Source organism: Pleurodeles waltl, chromosome 5 (genome assembly GCF_031143425.1).
Source record: "Pleurodeles waltl isolate 20211129_DDA chromosome 5, aPleWal1.hap1.20221129, whole genome shotgun sequence".
In the NCBI taxonomy this organism is placed as follows: Eukaryota; Metazoa; Chordata; class Amphibia; order Caudata; family Salamandridae; genus Pleurodeles; species Pleurodeles waltl.
In genome coordinates, this window is record NC_090444.1 from 1766578166 (window position 1) to 1766601048 (window position 22883).

General features: G+C 48.7%; 1 long non-coding RNA gene across 1 annotated transcript in view; it reads left to right on the forward strand.

Annotated features, from left to right (window-relative positions):
- LOC138296771 (uncharacterized) overlaps nt 1-22883 on the forward strand; it is a 338898-nt gene that overhangs the window by 211629 nt on the left and 104386 nt on the right. The window contains exon 4 of the long non-coding RNA XR_011203895.1: nt 14453-14637. This is a non-coding gene — a long non-coding RNA (uncharacterized lncRNA). The remainder of the gene's footprint in view (nt 1-14452; nt 14638-22883) is intronic.

Consider the following 22883-nt stretch of genomic DNA (forward strand, 5'->3'; position numbering starts at 1 on the left):
TTTCTTGTCACATAAGTTGAAAATGAAAAGTAAAACAGTTTCACATAAGCGAGCCGATTCAAAGCGCCACGGCGTCAGCGTGAAGCAGCACACACAAGGAAAAAGACGTTCGCTCCCAGTCAAACGTATCGGTAAAAGTGCAATTAGCCATGTAACAGGGGCGATGTCCAAGGTGGTAACCAAAGCGCCCCACGGAGGGACAAACGTAAAGCCCTTACCAATGTCAACAAAGGATTTTTGAAGGGCAAGCCCATGAACGAGTGAAAGTGGTGGCCGTGATGTGGGCTGGTTAAACGCCCAGATTCACACCAAAATGTCGGAAAAGCAGCGCTTGTGTGCTGCTACGCTCAACCTAAAAAGGGACACTCACTAACAGAGGGAAGTTGGTGCATAGAAATTGAAAACAGACTCTATAAATCCTCCAGTCCATCCACTCCGAAAGACCCTGCATGGTCTCCAGCTTCAGAGAAAAGAAAGGAAGGACAAAAATAATGGAGAAAAAGATGGATAAGCAGAGAGGGAGGGAGGATATACGGATGATTAAGAAAGGATTTGGTCTCTGTTTTATCAATTGGGCTGCTCATTCGGAGTGATTTACTCCAGACTCTGCTTATCTTATTTCTTATTTGATGATTTTATGCATTTTATTAATGAACTTTTATTTTCTATGCTGTCATATGTATTTATTGCTTTTTTGCAAGTTTTTACCTGCTTTTATGGCTGTTGGCAGCCGAATAAAGATGATTCTGATTCTGAGTTAGAAAGGAAGAGAGGGGATTGAGTTCTGAGAGAGAAAGTAGGGGCTGAAATTAGGGGTTGAGAGAGAAACAGGGATAAAAGATGAGCCATACAGGCGAGAGAACCGGGGAAGAGTGCTCAAGAAAAAGGGAAGGATAGGGAAGACATGTAGAAAACTATGGAAGGAGAAGGTGGAAGGTAGTATGGAGAACAAACTGAGAGAAAGGTAGGGCAAGAGATGAGGATGTAAGAAGAAAATAAGAACAGAAAAAAAGGAGAATGAGGAAGGGGACGAGGGCAGGAATAAGAATATTGAAGATGATGTGAAGAAGGAGATGTGAGCGAGAAGCAAAGACTATCTATATGGGAAAGGGAAGAAGGGGAGGGAGATGGAGGGCCCTGACATTAATGGTTGGTTAGAAGAGAAGCATCGGATGTAGGAGAGAGGGGAAAGGATGGGGCGGAAGTGGGATGAGAGAAAATGGAGAAAGGAAATGGAAGTATAATGGGGAGCGAGGAGATGAGGACATCGGATACAAGCAGCGGGAGAGAGACAAAGAGGCGAGAGTGAAAGGCTGGAAGGGGATGCAGTCGAGTGAGATGGGGAAGAGAGGCATAGTAGAGGTTTATATGGAAAAGAGAGTAAAAGGAAAGGAGATGAGAGAAGAATGGAGATAGGGAAGAGAGGGTACAGATGAATGAGGAAAGGCAGGCATGAAAGCAGAATTTGGCTAACATTAGTTTAGCAGGTGCCCAGGTAACGGAGGGGCCAACTGCACCACGATTACGACTATCTTTCAAAACTGACTTGGGTATTGTGAGCGCGTCTGGCCTTATTTGGTCCTTTACAGTTTATTAATAAGGGGACACATTAGAGGTTCGATGGACATTTTGACTGCGCTTAGAGTGACTCACCATGGACACAAATCTTACTCATAATCTTAACCAACAATAGGGCAACATGCTCAACAAATCATCATCCACCTTTAGGAGTCAGTAATATTCTAACACACCATGATCATGTGGTCATGAATAATCACACCTTTTAGTAAAATTAGAAAGTTTGTTTCCCTAGATTAACAATGCTAAGATCACAGAGATCAATCTCAATACCAAATGATATGCGTACTGTAGGAAGTTGGCTCTGTATGTGCTATTTCAAAGTAAGGAATAGCATGCACAGAGTCCAAGGGTTCCCCTTAGAGGTAAAATAGTGGTAAAAATCGATAATACTAATGCTCTATTTTGTGGTAGTGTGGTCGAGCAGTAGGCTTATCCAAGGAGTAGTGTTAAGCATTTGTTGTACATACACATAGACAATAAATGAGGTACACACACTCAGAGACAAATCCAGCCAATAGGTTTTGTTATAGAAAAATATCTTTTCTTAGTTTATTTTAAGAACCACAGGTTCAAATTTAACATGTAATATCTTGTTTGAAAGGTATTGCAGGTAAGTACATTAGGAACTTTGAATCATTTCAATTGCATGTATACTTTTCAAGTTATTCACAAATAGCTATTTTAAAAGTGGACACAGTGCAATTTTCACAGTTCCTGGGGGAGGTACGTTTTTTGTTAGTTTTACCAGGTAAGTAAGACACTTACAGGGTTCAGTTCTTGGTCCAAGGTAGCCCACCGTTGGGGGTTCAGAGCAACCCCAAAGTTACCACACCAGCAGCTCAGGGCCGGTCAGGTGCAGAGTTCAAAGTGGTGCCCAAAACGCATAGGCTTCAATGGAGAGAAGGGGGTGCCCCGGTTCCAGTCTGCCAGCAGGTAAGTACCCGCGTCTTCGGAGGGCAGACCAGGGGGGTTTTGTAGGGCACCGTGGGGGACACAAGCCCACACAGAAATTTCACCCTCAGCGGCGCGGGGGGCGGCCGGGTGCAGTGTTAGAACAAGCGCCGGGTTCGCAATGGAAGTCAATGAGAGATCAAGGGATCTCTTCAGCGCTGCAGGCAGGCAAGGGGGGGCTTCCTCGGGGAAACCTCCACTTGGGCAAGGGTGAGGGACTCCTGGGGGTCACTTCTGCAGTGAAAGTCCGGTCCTTCAGGTCCTGGGGGCTGCGGGTGCAGGGTCTTTTCCAGGCGTCGGGACTTAGGTTTCAGAGAGTCGCGGTCAGGGGAAGCCTCGGGATTCCCTCTGCAGGCGGCACTGTGGGGGCTCAGGGGGGACAGGTTTTGGTACTCACAGTCGTAGAGTAGTCCGGGGGTCCTCCCTGAGGTGTTGGTTCTCCACCAGCCGAGTCGGGGTCGCCGGGTGCAGTGTTGCAAGTCTCACGCTTCTTGCGGGGAGATTGCAGGGGTCTTTAAAGCTGCTCCTTTGGATAAAGTTGCAGTCTTTTTGGAGCAGGTCCGCTGTCCTCTGGAGTTTCTTGTCGTCGTCGAAGCAGGGCAGTCCTCAGAGGATTCAGAGGTCGCTGGTCCCTTTGGAAGGCGTCGCTGGAGCAGAGTTCTTTGGAAGGCAGGAGACAGGCCGGTGAGTTTCTGGAGCCAAGGCAGTTGTTGTCTTCTGGTCTTCCTCTGCAGGGGTTTTCAGCTAGGCAGTCCTTCTTGTTGTTGTTGCAGGAATATAATTTCTAGGTTCAGGGAGAGCCCTTAAATACTAAATTTAAGGGCGTGTTTAGGTCTGGGGGGTTAGTAGCCAATGGCTACTAGCCCTGAGGGTGAGTACACCCTCCTTGTGCCTCCTCCCAAGGGGAGGGGGTCACATTCCTATCCCTATTGGGGGAATCCTCCTTCTACAAGATGGAGGATTTCTAAAAGTCAGAGTCACCTCAGCTCAGGACACCTTAGGGGCTGTCCTGACTGGCCAGTGACTCCTCCTTGTTTTTCTCATTATCTCTCCTGGACTTGCCGCCAAAAGTGGGGGCTGGGTCCAGGAGGCGGGCATCTCCACTAGCTGGAGTGCCCTGGGGCATTGTAACACGAAGCTTGAGCCTTTGAAGCTCACTGCTAGGTGTTACAGTTCCTGCAGGGGGGAGGTGTGAAGCACCTCCACCCAGAGCAGGCTTTGTTTCTGTCCTCAGAGAGCACAAAGGCTCTCACCGCATGAGGTCAGACACTCGTCTCTCAGCAGCAGGCTGGCACAGACCAGTCAGTCCTGCACTGAACAATTGGGTAAAATACAGGGGGTATCTCTAAGATGCCCTCTGTGTGCATTTTTTAATAAATCCAACACTGGCATCAGTGTGGGTTTATTATTCTGAGAAGTTTGATACTAAACTTCCCAGTATTCAGTGTAGCCATTATGGAGCTGTGGAGTTCGTTTTTGACAGACTCCCAGCCCATATACTCTTATGGCTACCCTGCACTTACCATGTCTAAGGTTTTGCTTAGACACTGTAGGGGCATAGTGCTCATGCACATATGCCCTCACCTGTGGTATAGTGCACCCTGCCTTAGGGCTGTAAGGCCTACTAGAGGGGTCACTTACCTATGCCACAGGCAGTGGGAGGTTGGCATGGCACCCTGAGGGGAGTGCCATGTCGACTTAGTCATTTTCTCCCCATCAGCACACACAAGCTGGCAAGCAGTGTGTCTGTGCTGAGTGAGGGGTCCCTAGGGTGGCATAAGACATGCTGCAGCCCTTAGAGACCTTCCCTGGCATCAGGGCCCTTGGTACCAGGGGTACCAGTTATAAGGGACTTACCTAGGTGCCAGGGTTGTGCCAATTGTGGAAACAATGGTACATTTTAGGTGAAAGAACACTGGTGCTGGGGCCTGGTTAGCAGGGTCCCAGCACACTTCTCAGTCAAGTCAGCATCAGTATCAGGCAAAAAGTGGGGGGTAACTGCAACAGGGAGCCATTTCTTTACACGTACACAAACAACACAGGCTGACCAAAACAGCGGAGAATCTCAATTTAGTTAAAGCCTTTGTCAATAAATATTCACAGGTTATGGTACATATCACCAATAGCATTAACTTTGTAAGATACATGGCATACATTTCTCAGCAGACAAATAAAGCAATCACACACACACACAACCCACTATCCCAAATTAATGCCAGCTAACAACTACCGGACACTCACTACGGCCACTGACCATAAACACAACACACTCAAGTGCACACCACACACATATTACACTAGTCACACACACAAACAACACGCCCCACACAACAACCAAACACCCACAATCCCTAACCAGACGTACGCACACACTGCACAACCTCCACCAACTCCCCATCACCACACCACTCACATCACACACCATGGCACCCCCTAAACACCCCCTCTTCACTGACAGGGAGCTGCGGACCATGGTGGCGAAATACTCAAGGTCGAGCCACAGCTGTTTGGAGCACAGGTACAGCAGACATCCATCGCCCGGGAAATTGATCTATGGCAGAGGATTATCAATAAGATCAACGCAGTGGGAAACCATCCATGCACAAGGGACGACATAAGGAAGAGGTGGAACGACCTGCGGGGGAAGGTATGTTCCTTGGCGTCACAACACCAAATTGCAGTACAGAAGACTGGCTGTGCCCCCCCGCCTCCACCCGAATACAGCGAGTGGGAGGAGAAGGACTTGGCTATCCTGCACCCGGAGGGCCTCACTGGAGGACTGGATTCTGGTAAGTCATATATACTCCCCTACCATTTGCTACGTCTGCAATGCATGTCTCACCCTATCCTGGTCACTAACGCTAAACACCCTATCCTATACACATCCCCCATACACCCATACCCATATCCTCTGCATGCCCACACCTCCCCACTAACCCCAAACCATCCTTGTATGCACAATGCCCGTCCCGGCATGTAATATAGGCTACACTACATTACCCACAATGCACCACCAAACCCCTCAACTAACAATGAATGGCACCCATCCCTTAGGGCCCCTGCATGCAGATTATTGGGGAAGTAAGCACACCAAACAGGAGGCAAGTGCTGAAAGGGATATGGCAATGACAAGACAGGGTGCAGAAGACAGTAGTTTTACATGTCAATGGCAACAGCTATTATAATGAACACATATCCCACATCTATGATACAAAGGGACAGTACTGTCAATGCCATATCCCCTATAGCTGTACTACAACGCCATCATCCTCCAGCCACAATGCTCATACTTTGCAGGAGTCACAAAACAATATTTGTACTACCACACAGGTACCACTGCCCATGCTATCCGGCGGGAGATGCAAAGAAGTGCCAGTCCACAAGCAGAAGAAGGCCCCAGTGATGACAGTCCAGCTGGATGTCTGGATCCAGATGACTACCCTGGCCCATCACACAGCCCTGGACAGTCACCCCCCAGAAGCCCCACCCAGGACACCAGTGACACCCCCCACCACTCAGCCACCACCATCAGCTGTGGCCTAACATCCCTACACCCGTATCTCCAGGCCACTGACTATCTGCCCACCTGTACAGGGACCGGAGTCACCACCCACCGCCAGGCAGGATGATTAAGGTCCCAGTGCAAGCGCAAGTGCTGGGGACACAGGCACAGGGGGCTAGGGCCACCGGGAGGGTATCAGTGGCCCAGGAGGGGGTGGTTCAAGGAGGGACTCGGCTGCCCATGAGGCCATCTCAGAGGTCCTGGGGGCATACCACCACTCCCAGGACAGGATGGGCCAGATTCTGTCCACGTTGCAGGAGAACCAGAGGCTGCAGGTGGCACACCAGCAGGAGGCCATGGTGCAATGGAAAAAAATGATTGCCAGCATGGCCTCCATTGCGGGGGTGCTGCTGAGGATGCCCAACATCATGCCTGAGTCCGCCACACACCAGCAGGCCCCTTCCACTAGCCAGGATACAGCCCACCCCTCAACCCCAGCAGCAGCTAGTGGAATGGTGGCCCTGCCAGAGGACTCACAGGCCACCAGCACCCCATCCCCTGTAGCCCAGGAACGCCCTCGCAAACATGGCCAGAGACCCAGACATTCCAGTGACACTGTAGCCAAGACCAAGCCCACCGCCAGGAAGTAACTCTGCCCTGAACTGTCCCTTGTGTGCCACTGGGCCACCTTGTTGACTATCCACTGCAACATCTCCATTTACCTATGGCCCCATGGACTCTGCCCCTGTGCTACAAGCAGCTGTGGACATTGGACTGAGCGTATCTTTCACCATCTGCCCACTCCCCTGCACTGTCCCATCCCTATTGTTTCACTCCTTCAATAAACACTTTTTGATCACACCAACAGATGCTGTAATTTATTCTAAATACATGCAATTGTAAAGTTATATTCATCATCAAATATGTACAAATGCAGGGAAATGTTGAAGGGATCCAATGTTCAGAGAGGGGTATGGTAAGTTCTTGTCACAGCTCTGGTCAGGAGTGTCCACAAACATAACCTTTTCCTCCATGATGTAGCCATAGCAAAGGGGTAGGCACCACTGCAACACATGTCAGCAACAGACATGTAACACATATTTACTGCACTATAGTCATACAACATAAGCCACATATGTAGTACAAAATAAGCACACAGCCCATTGCAGCAACTGATATAAGAAGATATGTAGTAACACTCACTATTGTGCCCTACTCACTACTCAAACCTGTTACATTACACTTTGTCCAACATAATCAGGTACAAAGGGCAGTAGGAAATGAAACATATCAACAACCACAATACTGTCTAGCCATTCTAGTGAGTGAATATTACTGTCACCCTTTGCCCAACCACAAGTTATGTATCCATAGCCACTATATACATAATACCTCCACACAAAAACCTTGTCATGAATACATGGTATAATAATACATACTGTCTCATGCAGCAATTGTAGCTGTATAAAACAACAGTAAGCGGTCTGAATATCATTCAGCAGATGTCCAACAGTGGGTCCCCACAAAATCTGACATGCACACACTCCTGCCCACACACCACAGTGTAGGTACAATGTCTACCTGCAACTGAAATCCTGCCCAGGGTAGTCAGAGTCACAATGCAACATTTACCTAAGACTCATTGGAAGTGGAGCTGAATCAGCTGCTTCCTGGAGTCCACATCTTCCCCCTCTCCTTCTCCATCACTGTCCTCCATCCCCTTGTGTCCCTCGGATGGCAGTGCTCCATCCTCCACTTCCAGTAGTGGAACTCCTGAGGGCCAAATTGTGCAGAATACAGCAGGCTACTATGATCTGACACACCTTGTATGGGGAGTAGCACAGGGATCCTCCGGACATATTTAGGCACCTGAATCTGGCCTTCGGGAGCCCAAAGGTCCTCTCAATCACTCTTCTGGTACGACCATGGGCATCATTGTACGTGTTTTCACCCCATCCTGGAATTCCTCACAGGTGTCAGTAGCCAATGCATGTTGGGATAGCCAGAATCACCTGGGAAGAGGAGAGGAAGATAGCACATGACACACAGCTGTACAATGCCAAACATGAGAAAATCAGATAGCACTGCAAATCTGTCACATGCACACTCACCTACTAGCCAGGCTATCTCTCCTTGTAGCTGTGCCATGAGTTGTGGGACACTGCTGTTCCTCAAAATGTAGGTGTCATGGACTGATCCAGGGAATCTTGCTGCCACCTGTGAAATGTATTGATCTGCAAGACACATTATCTGCACGTTTATGGAATGGAAGTTTTTCCGATTCTGATACACTTGCTCAGTGGCTCTGGGGGGTACAAGGGGAATATGTGTGCCATCAATGGCACCAATCACATGATGGATGTTGGCTATTGCATAAAAATCAGACTTCACAGTGTTTAAATCGGCCTTTGTGGAAATTCTATGTAACTCTGGAGGTGTTGCAACAAGGCAGTCAGGACATTTCCCAAGATGTTGCTGAACATTGGTTGTGACACACTGGATGCCAAGCCCACAGTCGCCTGAAAGGACCCAGTAGCCACAAAATGTAGGACAGATAGTACCTGTACTGTGGGAGGGATAGCATAGGGGTTTCGTTTGGCAGGTAGTAGAGCAGACTTCAATTGGGAACACAGCTCACACATTGTGGCACAGTTCAGCCGATAGCTGATGATAATGTGGCACTCTTCCATGGTAGCCAGGTCTACAAGGGGTCTGTACAATGGTGTAGCTTTCCCTCTCCACATGGGTTGATGGCTATGAAGGGGCAAAACACAATGATGTGTAGAGCTGTCTGAATACAGGTATCACATACATTCATACACAACTCTGCACACACATTACTGTCGAATGTTGAGGGCAGCCATTGTACACATTTATGACATGTTGAGATTGGGGTGCCAGGGACATATGCACCTGTAGGCATACGTGCTACCATGATATTGGTCATGGCATTTAGTATTTCACCATTTTGACACTCATGGGTTTTTACTATGCCACCATTAACACTGTCCCTGTACTGTGTCTCCACAAGTGAACTTTGTAAAATGGCAGCCGCCTGTCCTACATGTGGGTGGAAGTGACATCATTCCGCTGGTGTTAGTTGTCATGGCGGTAGGCGGTCAGAACCGCCGTGCAACTTCTCATTGGCTAACATTGGTGTTTATGGGGAAGAGGAGCCAATCATGATCACCACTGGCGGTGACGGTGCACACCGCCGCGGTCCTCACCGCCATTAAGTGTAGCCCTTGCCACGTGACTCCTGCACCTCGAGACGGCCACTACTCCACTGCATGTGCTGCTGTGTCCTGCCTCTGGTTGTTGGAATGGCACGTGTTATAGGAGAACGGGCCCTGGCCTTCACCTCACAGGAGTTGGAGACCCTTGTGGACGGGGCCCTACCCCTATATGCCAAGCTTTATGGGCGACTAGGGGACCAGGTGAGTGGCATAATAGCGTCCTAGAAATGTGTGCCAATGCAGCGAATGCATGTGAGTGTCATTGTTGGATGTCCCAATGGATAGGTGTAGTGTTACAGGCCATATGTGTGTAGGGCCATGCTTGGGGGTCATTGTTAGAGGTATAGATACAAGTCGTCTTTTATCTCATATGTTAATGCGGCAGCTAAACCTAGTGTAATTTCCTTCTATGTGTCTCCCATGCAGGTCAGCGCCCATCAGAAGGGGATGTGGAAAGCCATCGCCAAGGAAGTGCGGACCCTGTTGGTCTACAGCAGGCGCAGCACCCACTGCAGGAAGCGGTGTGAGGACCTGAGACGCTGGGCCCGAAAGACCGCAGAGGCCCAGCTGTGGACGGCCTCCCAACGAGGAAGGGCTGCACGTCAGACCCTGACCCCCTTAATGGCCCGCATTCTGGCGCTGGCCAATCCGGATTTGGATGGGCGCTTGAAGGCAGCACAGCAGCCACTGGGGGTGAGTACCACCACTGTTCTGATTGCTCTATGTACAGTGTAGCTGGGTGCAATAGGGTGGGTAGCAGGTAGTTTCAGGGTCATAGCCAGGTGTGGGCATGCAGCTGGCCCCCTAAGTCACTGGGATTGTGCAGTAATCTGGGTATGGGTGGGAATGTGGCCATGTAACGGGTCCTAGGGGTAGGCCTGTGGATCTGATGTACCACCTCTTCGATTCGTCCCATTGGAGTGGAACTGGATTACTCTCAGATTGCCATTGTCTGCCTAGATGGGGATGAAGAGACTGGATGGTGATGTGGTTGGCCAGTATAGCGTCAGTATGTGAGTATAGTGTGGGAGCTGGTTTTCTTATCATATGTACTTACCTTCATGGAGTTGGTAATGGTGAGGGATAGGTTTTTGGATATGCATGACTGCATTTGTGCCTACATTATATATGTACAATAATTGACAGCCTGCATCCCTTTCTTTTTCCACCCCACCCTCTCTATCATCATGTCTCCTTGTGTGCATTATCCTCATCAGACGAAGGAGAAGGGGCACCGGCGAGTGGGGATGCTTCAGCCTACGGGACCCAGGAGGTAGAGACAACCAACGATGAGGGACCAGTGGATTAGAGGGTGAGGGGAGTACCACAGGGGAGGCGACTACCACTGCTGGTAGTGACTCTGATACCTCCTCTGATGGCAGCTCCCTGGTGGTGTTGGACGTTCAGGGACCACCCAATCTTTGTCATCTTCCACCAACTCCAACCAGCATCACCCTCCCAGTAGTTCCCCCTGAGTTTCCCATGCCCGCTCACCCTGGAAGGTGGGCATCTCCTTTGCCGCAGCCACCTCAGCCCCTGCCCCAGTCAGCCCTGCTGCCCTCACTAAGGAGGCTACTGACCTCGTGAAATCCATCTCTGTAGGGCAGACAGCCATTGTGAATGCCATCCAGGGGCTGGCATCCCAGATGCAGCAATGCAATGCCTACCTGGAAGGCATTCACTGTGCCATGTGTGGCCTACAGAGATCTTTTCAGGCTCTGGCCTCCTCTTTGACGGCAGCCAGTGTCCTGGTCTTTCCGTCCCCCCTCCCACCACCTCTGCCCCTTCCAGTACCCCTCTCCTCTCATCCATCCCACGTTCCGTTTTCCTGCGTTTAAATATGGGAGGGTCATGTACACAGGTATGTGCGTCCATTTATTTATTTCTCTGCATGTGTCAGGTAAGTATACTTCTGTACTGACTGTAAACCTTGTTTGGCCTGTGTGTATGTGCCTTTGGGTGTTGTGGGGTGTGGGGGGGGGGGGGTGTGGGTGTATAGGTGTTGGGGTGCATGTATGTGGGCATGGTAGTCAGTGTAGAGCAACGGTACTCAAAGTACGGCCCGCGGGCTGCCAGCGGCCCCACGGACCTAGCTTGGCGGCCCGCGAGACACACACCAAACGCCATATCATAATGGCAGCAGTATGTAAACATAGAAGAGGGCCGCGGGAGCATGCTCCCGCGGCCCTCCTCTATGTTTACATACGGCGGCCATTGTTTATGGCGTTGCCCTGGCGATCCTGGAAGCCAAAGCCCCATAAAAGTCAGCGCTTGCAGCTAACTTTTATGGGGCTTTGGTCATCTGCTTCCTGTCACCGGCTCCACGTCTGCTGCCCGCCTGCCTGCCTGCTGTTCCACATTTGTGGCATCTTTACAGTGCTTTGAGTCAGGTAAGGCTCTTTGGTTATTTATTTATTTGTTTTTAATGTAGTGTGTGTTACTGGGGTAGGCGTGAGAGCAGATTGCGCTGTGTGTGTGCGCTGTGTGTGTGTGTTACTGGGGTAGGGGTGAGAGCAGATGGCGCTGTGTGTGTGCGCGCTGTGTGTGTTACTGGAGTAGGGGTGAGAGCAGATGGCGCTGTATGTGTGCGCGCTGTGTGTGTTACTGGGGTAGGGGTGAGAGCAGATGGCGCTGTGTGTGTGCGCGCTGTGTGTGTTACTGGGGTAGGGGTGAGAGCAGATGGCGCTGTGTGTGTGCGCTGTGTGTTACTGGGGTGGGGTGAGAGCAGATGGCGCTGTGTGCAGATGGCGCAGTGTGTGTTACTGGGGTAGGGGTGAGAGCAGATGGCGCTGTGTGTGTTACTGGGGTAGGGGTGGGAGCAGATGGCACTGTGTGCAGATGGCGCAGTGTGTGTTACTGGGGTAGGGGTGAGAGCAGATGGCGCTGTGTGTGTTACTGGGGTAGGGGTGAGAGCAGATGGCGCTGTGTGTGTTACTGGGGTAGGGGTGAGAGCAGATGGTGCTGTGTGCAGATGGCGCTGTGTGTGTTACTGGGGTAGGGGTGAGAGCAGATGGCGCTGTGTGTGTTACTGGGGTAGGGGTGAGAGCAGATGGTGCTGTGTGTGTTACTGGGGTAGGGGTGGGAGCAGATGGTGCTGTGTGCAGATGGCGCTGTGTGTGTTACTGAGGTAGGGGTGAGAGCAGATGGCGCTGTGTGTGTTACTGGGGTAGGGGTGAGAGCAGATGGCGATGTTTTGAAAAAGGGGGTGGGGTGGTTGTTCCCCCTCTAAGCCCCACCCCCTTTAAGCCCCGCCCCCCGCTGTCACTTCAGTGCGGCCCTCGGCCGCAAACCATACTGCAATTTTGGCCCCCGAGAAAAAGTTTGTGAGTACCCATGGTGTAGAGGATGCTTATGGTGTGTGGGTGTGTAATTATCCCCTTCCGTCTCTTGTGTGCTGGGCTCCTGTACTCACCATTGTCGTCTTTGTTGGCAGTCACGGTCCTGGAGATGAATCGCAAGGATTAGCACTGGGCAGATCTCGAGTTCACGCTCCATGTCGTCGTCAGCCTCATCTGTGTCCCTACAGTGAGTGCTTCCTTTTCATATAGCTCCTTTCCGTCAGGCTTTGTGTGGTGGTGGTTCCGCCCTGGAAATCGTGGCGGTGTGGTGACTCGTAATATGATGGGCGGGATGGACATTTTCACCGGCCTGTAGATAGCCACCGCCGTCTTTGTCAACAGTTGTACCACGCTAGCGGTACAGGCAGTGAACTGGCTGTATTGCTCACAGTTCATCGCCGCACTCATAATACGGTAGTCCGCACTGCCACCCTGTCACAGTTTGCACTGCCGGCCGGGCAGGGCGGTCCAACACCGCCAAACTCATAATGACCACCACAATTTGGAAAGCATCAGACTAAGGCTCTACAAAAATAGCGGTTGGTACATAAAGGAAGACAGACCTATAACAAAGACATTTGTAGTTCTCCTGTATGGATCAGCAAGCAGCAACTCCTTCGTCAGCTGGGCATCCGTCTAGTCAGCATTGGCAGGGGAAAGTGAAAGGGATTGTGTCAGCCACGGTTGGGCTCTAAGTTAACTGAACCAACTTAGTAAGGGCATGAACTACAGGAAACAGCATCAATAGCATTAACAATCAATACGCAATGAGGCTAAGGGCTAGGAAGGAAGGGCATTTGGAACTCTGCTAACTCCTCTGCTAATTCTGCCTATCTGCAGTCCGAATAAGTCAAAATCATAAAGTATTTTCTCGCTCTCCCATTGGTCCATACATAGGGTGTTTTTGGTATAGCCAATAAACATTAGTTCTTAAATCTATGACATAGATAGACAGTCTTTCACATGTCAATGATTGGCTCCTCTTCTCTCCTCCCCATCATCAGTTGTAGTCAGGTAACATTTTGTTACAAACATAACTCCAGTCAGTAGTTCCATTGTTGTGTCCTGGGAACATCAGTTTCTCATGCACAAATGATACAAATGTATCTACGGTTAGGACATAGCAGTACAGCACATGGTTCTCACAAGAAAGCTTGAGAAATCAGTTTGTCTAATGTTGCAATATTACATTTTGGTCAGCTCTGTGTGAACATGGAACAATGAACAAGTGTCTTCTCACTATGTAGAAAAGCATTTACGAACATTTGTGACGCCGCGCTTAACCGCGGCGTGTCTTTCTTCACCTGCGGTCGGACTGCGACTCCAATTATCGGAGCACCGTCCTCCGCGTTTCTGCATACCATTTTCAGCGTGTTTCAGGAAGCACATTTCGTGCTCCCGGTCTCATCGTTCTTACCTGTCTTCTTAACAGTTTCTTGCTGGTTGGTGGTGGGCTCCTTTTCTTTTCTGTTTTCTTCTGGGTTTTCTGTGCACTTTGTCTTTTTTTTTCCTGGTATCCATACTGTCTTCTTGTTGGTTTCCATGTTGTGTTCTTTCTGTTCCTTTTTTCCCAGGATGCATTTTTCTTTTATTCTACTACTCTTTTCCCATTCTTTTCTATGGGCCTTTCCCAATCCAAGATGGCGTAGTTTCTCGTCCTGTGTTGTCACTTCCTGTCTTCCCGTATATAAGTCACTCAGTCCTGATTTGCTTTGTGTTGCAAACACTTCCTCTTGGTGGTGATCTTTGCTCCTGTTTGTCATGTTTATTTCCAGTTCCTGTTGCTCTGATTGAGATTTTCATTTTTTTCCCTTTTTTCACTCTTGGTTTTTCTTCTTTTTCAGGAGTTCCTGTTTAGAGGTTTTTCCCATATTTTTGTTTTTTCCCTCTGGGACTCCTTCTGGAGGGTACGGTCTGCTAGGGAGTTTTTTCTGTCAAGCAGCACCGTGGCTACTAGAAAGGGTCACGCTTATCTTGGTCTATCCAGAACCAGCAGAAGACCTGGCGCTCTTTCAAATACTTGTCAAAGGTGAGAAGCATCGTGCAGATTGTGACAACATTTATTTATGCCATGAAGCTTAAAAGGAAGCCTTGTCCACTAGGCCTATTATTTCACCATTACTCTATGCCTAGTAATTTTAAGCAAAAGCACTTCATTAATAGGTTAACCCCTTCGCTGCCAGGCCTTTTCCCCTCAGGTGCCAGGCCTTTTTTTGGCTATTTGGGGCAGTTCATGCTTAGGCCTTCATAACTTTTTGTCCACATAAGCTACCCACGCCAAATTTGCATCCTTTTTTCCTCCTTTTTTTTCCAACATCCTAGGGATTCTACCGGTACCCAGACTTTGTGGGTTCCCCTGAAGGAGACCAAGAAATTGGCTAAAATACAGTGAATTTTTTTTTTTTTAAACAAATTGGAAAAAAGGGCTGCAGAAGAAGGTTTGTGTTTTTTCCCCTGAAAATGGCATCAACAAAGGATTTCTGGTGCTAAAATCACCAGCTTCCCCGCTTTCAGAAACAGGCAGACTTGAATCAGAAAACCCCATATTTCAGCATTTTACTGGGACATGCCCCATTTTTACTAATTTTTTGTGCTTTTAACTTCCTTCCAGTTACTGACAGAAATGGGTCTGAAACCAATGCTGTAGCCCAGAAAGCTAAACGTTTCTGGAAAGTAGACATAATTCTGAATTCAGCAAGGGGTAATTTGTGTAGATCCTACAAGGTTTTCCTACAGAAAATAACAGCTGAAATAACAAAAATATTGAAATTGAGGTGAAAACAACAGCCATTTTTCTCAACGTTTTACTCTGTAACTTTTTTCTGCAATGTCAGATATTTTAGAGCAATATACTGTTATGTTTGCTGGGCTCTTCCGGTTGCGGGGATATATAGGGCTTGTAGGTTCATCAAGAACCCTATGTACCCAGACCCAATAAATGAGCTGCACCTTGCAATTGGTTTTCATTCTATACAGGGTATACAGCAATTCATTTGCTTAAATATAAAGAGTGAAAAATAGGTATCAAGAAAACCTTTGTATTTCCAAAGTGGGCACAAGATAAGGGGGGTCATTACGACCCTGGCGGCCGGCGGTAAGGTGGCGGTAACACCACCAACAGGTTGGCGGTGTTCCGCCAGCAATTATGACCGCGGCGCAAAAGCCACGGCCATAACGCCGGCCCGTCCATTTTACCGCCAGGTTTCCGCCTGCACCGCTGCCCTGGGGATTATGAGTCCCCGACCGCCAGCCTGTTTACCGCCACGGAAAGGATGGCAGTAAGGGGACTTGGGGTGCCCCTGGGGGCCCCTGCACTGCCCATGCAATTGGCATGGGCAGTGCAGGGGCCCCCAGGCATAGCCCCGTCGCGCATTTCACTGCTCGAATTTCGGGCAGTGAAATGCGCGACGGGTGCTACTGCACCCGCTGCACATCAGCATCTATTACGAGCCGGCAGTAATGTTGATGTGACATTTCCGCTGGCCCAGCGGAAATGTCATAACAGGGAGCCAGGAATACCGCCGGTAACGGCGGTATTCTGTCTCCCGCAGCCTCGGCGGTCTTCTTGCAAGACCGCCGAGGTTGTAATGACCCCCAAGGTGTTGAAAAGCAGTGATTATTTGCACATCTCTGAAATCCGGGGTGCCCATACTAGCATGTGAATTACAGGGCATTTCTCAAATTGACTTCTTTTTTACAGAATGTCTTACATTTGGAAGGAAAAAATGTAGAGAAAGACATGGGGCAATAACTTTTGTTTTGCTATTATGTGTTCCCCCAAGTCTCCCGATAAAAATGATACCTCACTTGTGTGGGTAGGCATAATGCTCGCGACAGGAAAGGCAATATGGACACATTACATTTTTACATTGAAATCTGATGTGTTTTTTGCAAAGTGTCTAGCTGTAGATTTTGGCCTCTAGCTCAGCTGGCACCTAGGGAAACCTACCAAAACTGTGCATTTTTTAAAACTAGACACCTAGGGGAATCCAAGATGGGATGACCTGTGGGGCTCTCACCAGGTTCTGTTACCCAGAATCCTTTGCAAACCCCAAAATTTGGCCAAAACACACTTTTTCCTCACATTATGGTGACAGAAAGTTCTGGAATCTGAGAGGAGCCACAAATTTCCTTCCACCCAGCCCAGCGTTCCACCAAGGCTCCCGATACAAAATGGTACCTCACTTGTGTGGGTAGGCCTAGCACCCACGACAGGAAATGCCCCAAAGCACAACGTGGACACATCACATTCTCTCAAAGAAAACAGACCTGTTTTTTTGCAAAGTGCCTAGTTGTGGATTTTGGCCTAGAACTCAGCCGACACCTAGGGAAACCTACTAAACCTGCACTTTTTTTTTAAAACTAGATACCTAGGGGAATCCAAGATGGGGTGACTTGTGGGGCTCTCACCAGGTTCTGTTACCCAGAATCCTTTGCAAACCTCAAATTGTAGCCAAAAAAACACTTTTTCCTCACATTTTGGCGACACAAAGTTCTGGAATCTGAAAGGAGTCACAAATTTCCTTCCACCCAGCCCAGCGTTCCACCAAGGCTCCTGATAAAAATGGTTCCTCACTTGTGTGGGTAGGCCTAGCGCCTGCAACAGGAAATGCCCCAAAACACAACGTGGACACATCACATTCTCCCACAGACAACAGACCTGTTTTTTGCAAAGTGCCTAGCTGTGGATTTTGGCCTCTGGCTCAGACGACACCTAGGGAAACCTACCAAACCTGTGCATTTTTTAAAAATAGACACCTAGAGGAATCCAATATGGGGTGACTTGTGGGGCTCTGACTAGGTTCTGTTACCCAGAATCCTTTGCAAACCTCAAAATGTGGCTACAAAAACCCTTTTTCCTCACATTTCGGTGACAGAAAGTTCTGGAATCTGAGAGGAGCCACAAATTTCCTTCTACCCAGTGTTCACCCAAGTCTCCTGATGAAAATGGTACCTCACTTGTGTGGGCAGGCCTAGCGCCCTAGACAAGAAATGCCCCAAAACACAACATGGACACATCACATTTTCCCAAAGAAAACAGAGCTGTTTTTTGGAAAGTGACCAGCGGTGGATTTTGGCCTCTTGCTCAGCCGGCACCTAAGGAAACCTACCAAACCTGCGCATTTTTTAAAAATAGACACCTAGAGGAATCCAATATGGGGTGACTTGTGGGGCTCTGACTAGGTTCTGTTACCAAGATTCTTTTGCAAACCTCAAAATGTGGCTACAAAAACACTTTTTCCTCACATTTCGGTGACAAAGTTCTGGAATCTGAGAGGAGCCACAAATTTCCTTCCACCCAGCGTTCCCCCATGTCTCCCGATAAAAAGGGTACCTCACTTGTATGGGTAGGCCTAGTGCCCGCGAAAGGAAATGCAGCAAAACACTATCTGGACACAACAAGATTATCAAATACAAAACCACCTGTTTTTGCGGGGGCACCTGCGTTTTTGGTCCTGGGCTCTGCAGCCATCTAGGAAAACCTACCAAACCCAGAAATTTCTGAAAACTAGACACCCGAGGGAGTCCAGGGAGGTGTGACTTGCGTGGATCCCCCAATGTTTTCTTATCCAGAATCCTCAGCAAACCTCAAATTTAGCTAAAAAATAAACATTTTCCTGCATTTCTGTGTGGGTTCACTGCACCGGGACAAATTTCCTACCACCCAGCATTCCCCTCAGTCTCCCGGTAAAAATGATATCTCTCTTGTGTAGACGGGTCAAGTGCTTGTGACAGGAAAGAGCCAAAAACATGTTGAAATTGAGGGGGAACCAAAGCGGGTCCAAAAGGGCAGTTTGGAAAAAAACATTTTTAGACTGACAAGTGCAGCAGAATTTTTATCAGTATAGATGAGATAATGCTGGGTGGTAGGAATTTTGTGGATTCCTGCAGATTCCGGAAGGTTCCATCACAAAAATGTGATTTCCAGCAAAGTTGGATTGCAGGGCATTGTGGGTAAGAAAATGGTGTGTGGGGGTGCATGTGAAGCACACCACCCTGGACTCACCCAGATGTTTAGTTTTCAGATGTGTCTAGGTCTTGTGGATTTTTCTACATGGCAGCGTCCCAAAGTCCAAAAAGTGCAGCCCTCACCATTCCAAGTGGGACGATTTTGAGAGTTAGCCAAGCTCTCATGGCCCAAATGTAAAACCAAAACCCAAAATAATCAAATGTCCTCTTGCTTGCAGTAGGATAAGATTTTTTAGTGTGCGGGGGAGAGCTCAAAGACTGTTACCTCCTTCAGTTGGGCTAGGGGCATAACCAGGCCCAAACTGGTTGGTAGCCACCACTGCACTACTTTAAAAAAAAAAAATCCCTGGCATTTAGTATGCTTTCTGCCGCCCGCCCCCGGGAGTGGATCCCGGGTAATTGCCCCATCTGCCCACCGGTGGGCAGAACAACTTTGGCCCCATTTATCTTTTTTTGGAAAACAAATCTTCCCTGGTCTCTGGTGGCTTTCTGCCCTTGGGTCTTCCAAAAATAGGCGAGGGGGGACAGATATGGCCAACAGTAATGTGCCCCCCATGGGGAGTGACCCTTGCCCAAGGGGCTGTCCCCCCCCCCAAACAAGACACACACATACACACACCAATCTCTATCAGACTAATAGAAATAGGCCAATCTGCTTCAAGTGGGGGCAGAAAAGGCTGAAATATTTTTTTATATACATTTATATATATGTGTGTGTGTGTGTGTGTGTGTGTGTTCCATGTGCCCCACACACTGTGTCCCTGGACACAGTGATGGGGGTACACAGGCCCAAAACAGGCTCAAGGAGGGGGGCCATTCAGCCCCCTCCCCTTTGAAAAAACATACATCCCTTTCAATTGTTGCTCAGTATGCAAAGGTGCCAAATCACATACAAGCGCTGCCCATTTGGCCATGCCCCTTCAACATTAGTAGTATGCAACAGTGTTTCTGCCATTTTCCATGCTGATTGACAGTGTGCTTTCTTTACAACTGCACATTGAAAAACTATCTGAAATCCTTGTTGGAAGTGAATTGATTGTTGACTTATTGGAGCTCAATCTCTTCTGTAGTAACTGTCCAAGAGGAGTGGGTTCTTTCTTGTTGTCCCCTTTGTCTGAAAGCAGAGTCCATGGTTCTCCATTTTCATTGCTGCCGAATATGCAAATCGCCTACAAGCCATGCCTGTTTGACCCCACTCCTTCCACGTTGGTAGTAAGCAATGGTGCTGGTTCCTGGTGGCCTCAGGCCTTTTGCCAACACCCTGTGGTGCATGGCCAGAGGCAGTATGTAGTGTGAGGTTGGCTGCCTGTGCGGAGTTTGTCATTGGATCCAGCCACAGGTCAAAGGCCGTGCAAGGTGGTTAGTTGGCTTTATGTGTGGCAATAAAATATTACTTTACATTACAAGAAAATGCACATTTACTGGAAAAAACAAAGGTTAAAGTAACATTATAGTTAGTTGCGATGAAAAGATCTGTTTTTATTTTTAAATAACTGAGATATTCACTGAAAAAACAAAGGTTAAAGTAAAGTTATAGTTAGGTGAATATGTCAGTGACAACATTAATGTTTTTAACTAAAACCAAACACAGAAATTCAATAGTTATATTTGGCAGTGCTTACTATAACTTGCACCTCCACCATGCACTGCTTATGACCTCACATATTACATCACTAATGACATGTTCTATGACATCATTGGTGACATCACTAATGACATCTCAAATTCCATCATTGATGGCATCACTGAATACATCATCCAATTAATGTGTTAGCTTGTTTTATAGTTTACATAGATGTGAGTGGCTACCATATTACTTTTCTACCTAATTTGTACAGCATGTGTCCCTCTAGTGGGCATGTTTATAAACCGCATGTGCTCCTGATGTGTCGTAGGTGTGTTGAGGTATTGAACTGGTTATAAATCTTTGCACTGAAGGGTAACTGTGTGTGCAGGTGACAGCTGACAACTTGTGTTCAGCATGTTCCACACACGTGTATGTACTACATAATAAGTATTATAAGTATCCTTGAGCTCTCCCTGCAACAGGTCTCACTGCCATTCAGTGCCTGCTTCTCCCCCAGCACTCCTGCTGCCTCTGCCGCTCTCCTTTCCTTATTCCCCTTATGCCCCCTTGTGCCTCTCAAGCCTTTTTTCACTAATTTTTCACTTGCTCGCTTTTTGCCGTCTCCCCTTGTTTGCCCCCTTCCTCTGTCTGCCTCCTCCTGCCTTGTGCCTTCATACGCTCTCTACTGCCTCACTACTGCCCATTTCACTGTCCTTGTTGCCTATCTGTCCTTCTCTGCCTTCTCTGTCTTTTGTGCAAATCTCTGAGGTGTATAACCTCCCCGGCTTTTTTTTTTCACTCTGTCTCCTTGACCAGTTCTCTCCCTGGTCTCCTGCCCACTTCCTGACATTTTCCCTCTACCGACTTCCCTCCACCCAGTGCCCCATCTATCCCCAGGACCAAGTTAATGGAGGCCACAGAGTGGGTGTCAAAAGCAAGCCTGTCTGCGCCTGGACCCTCAAACTAGGAGCCACCAACCCACACAGGACCTGGTGCCACACCCATCCGGAAGACCACAAGCAACATGGAACCACTCTTGATGCATCCTCCTCAACGCCCGATCCCTCTGCAAAAACGCCACGGAAATATGGAACACCATCACCTCCCTCTCCCCCGACGTGGCCTTCATCATTGAAACCTGGCTAACCAGTTACTCGAACCCAACATCACCACTGCAACACCGGATTAGTATAAGATTACACACCAAGACTGCATCAACAAACATGGCAGCGGCATCACCATCATCTTCAGGAATACCATTCCGCCACCAATGATAAAACCACGCCCCTCCTGGAACATCTCAGTTTCCAGCTACAAACCGAGGCCAAGATTACCATAAGAGGCACCCTCGTATACGGACCCTCAGGACCCCAACCGGCTTTCTGCGATGCCATCCCCAACATCATCGCACCACTAGCCATCTACCCAACTACTATATTCTACTCGGAGATCTCGACTTCCACATAGATGATCCCAACTACATCAACTCTGCTATACCCCTCGAGAATCTGAGCAACATATGTCTTACCCAACTGGACACCATACCCACACAAAAAGTTGGACACAGCACTCACCACCATCAAGAATCACAGAGCCAACTACCGCAGCTGGAGCAAAATAACAGGAACACGGTGGACGCAGGCCCTCTCTTCCTCCAAAGCCTCATCCAACCTGGACCAGGCCATCCGGAGCTTCTCCACCTGGATCACAGAATGCATGGGCAGAGTTGCCCCATTGAAACCAGCCAGAAAAAATAAATCCTCTAGACACTCCAGCTGGTACAACCAGAAGCTCAGAGCTACGAAGTGCAGCTGCTACAGACTTGAAGAACAATGGCGATCCACCACAAATCCCTTTGAAAGAACCACCCACAAAGAAGCCTTCAGCAACTACCACGGACAAATCAAAGAAGCCAAGACAATGGCCATTCCAACCCACATCGAGTCAGCAAGCAACTGCACAAAATATCTCTTCAGAATAGTCAATGAATAGGCAAACCCGAAAGCCACAGAGAACACCATTCAACATTCCCAAGAATTCTGCAACACTCTCACAGACTACTTGAACAGCCAGATCACCACCATATACAACTTCGATCCCCAACCTCGGTCTCAAACCTCAGCTCTCTCGACCTCCCAGCACGAACCAGCAGAAAAATCACCAATTGGTCATCGCTCACCACAGAATCCCCCTCTGCCATCATGCCATCCATCCATTCCGGGGCACCCGCCCACCCTTGCCCACACCACCTGTTCAACCTTGCAAGCAACCTCATCAGCTTAGAATTCACCAGCATCCTTAACTCCTCCATCAACTCAGCAGTGTTTCCAGAAAGGCTGAAATGAGACCCCTCCTGAAAAAACCCTCCGCCAATCCCAACAAACTCAAAAATTACTGACCAATCTCGCAGCTCCCCTACTCTGCCAAGGTACTCAAGAGGGCCATCAATCAACAGCTCACCTGCTACCTGGAAGAAAACAACTTACTCGTCACTTCCCAATCAGGTTTCTGTTCCATCCACAGCACCAAGACCACACTTATCGCTGCCACGGGCGACATCTGAGCAATCCTCGGTGGTGGGGAAACTGCTGCTCCTATCCTCCTCGACCTATCAGCCACATTTGACACCATCTCCCACCACACCCTCATTGGATGACTCAAAAGCATCGGCATACAAGGCGACATCCTCAAATGGATCGCCTCGTTCCTGACAGGATGCACCCAGAACTTCCGACTAC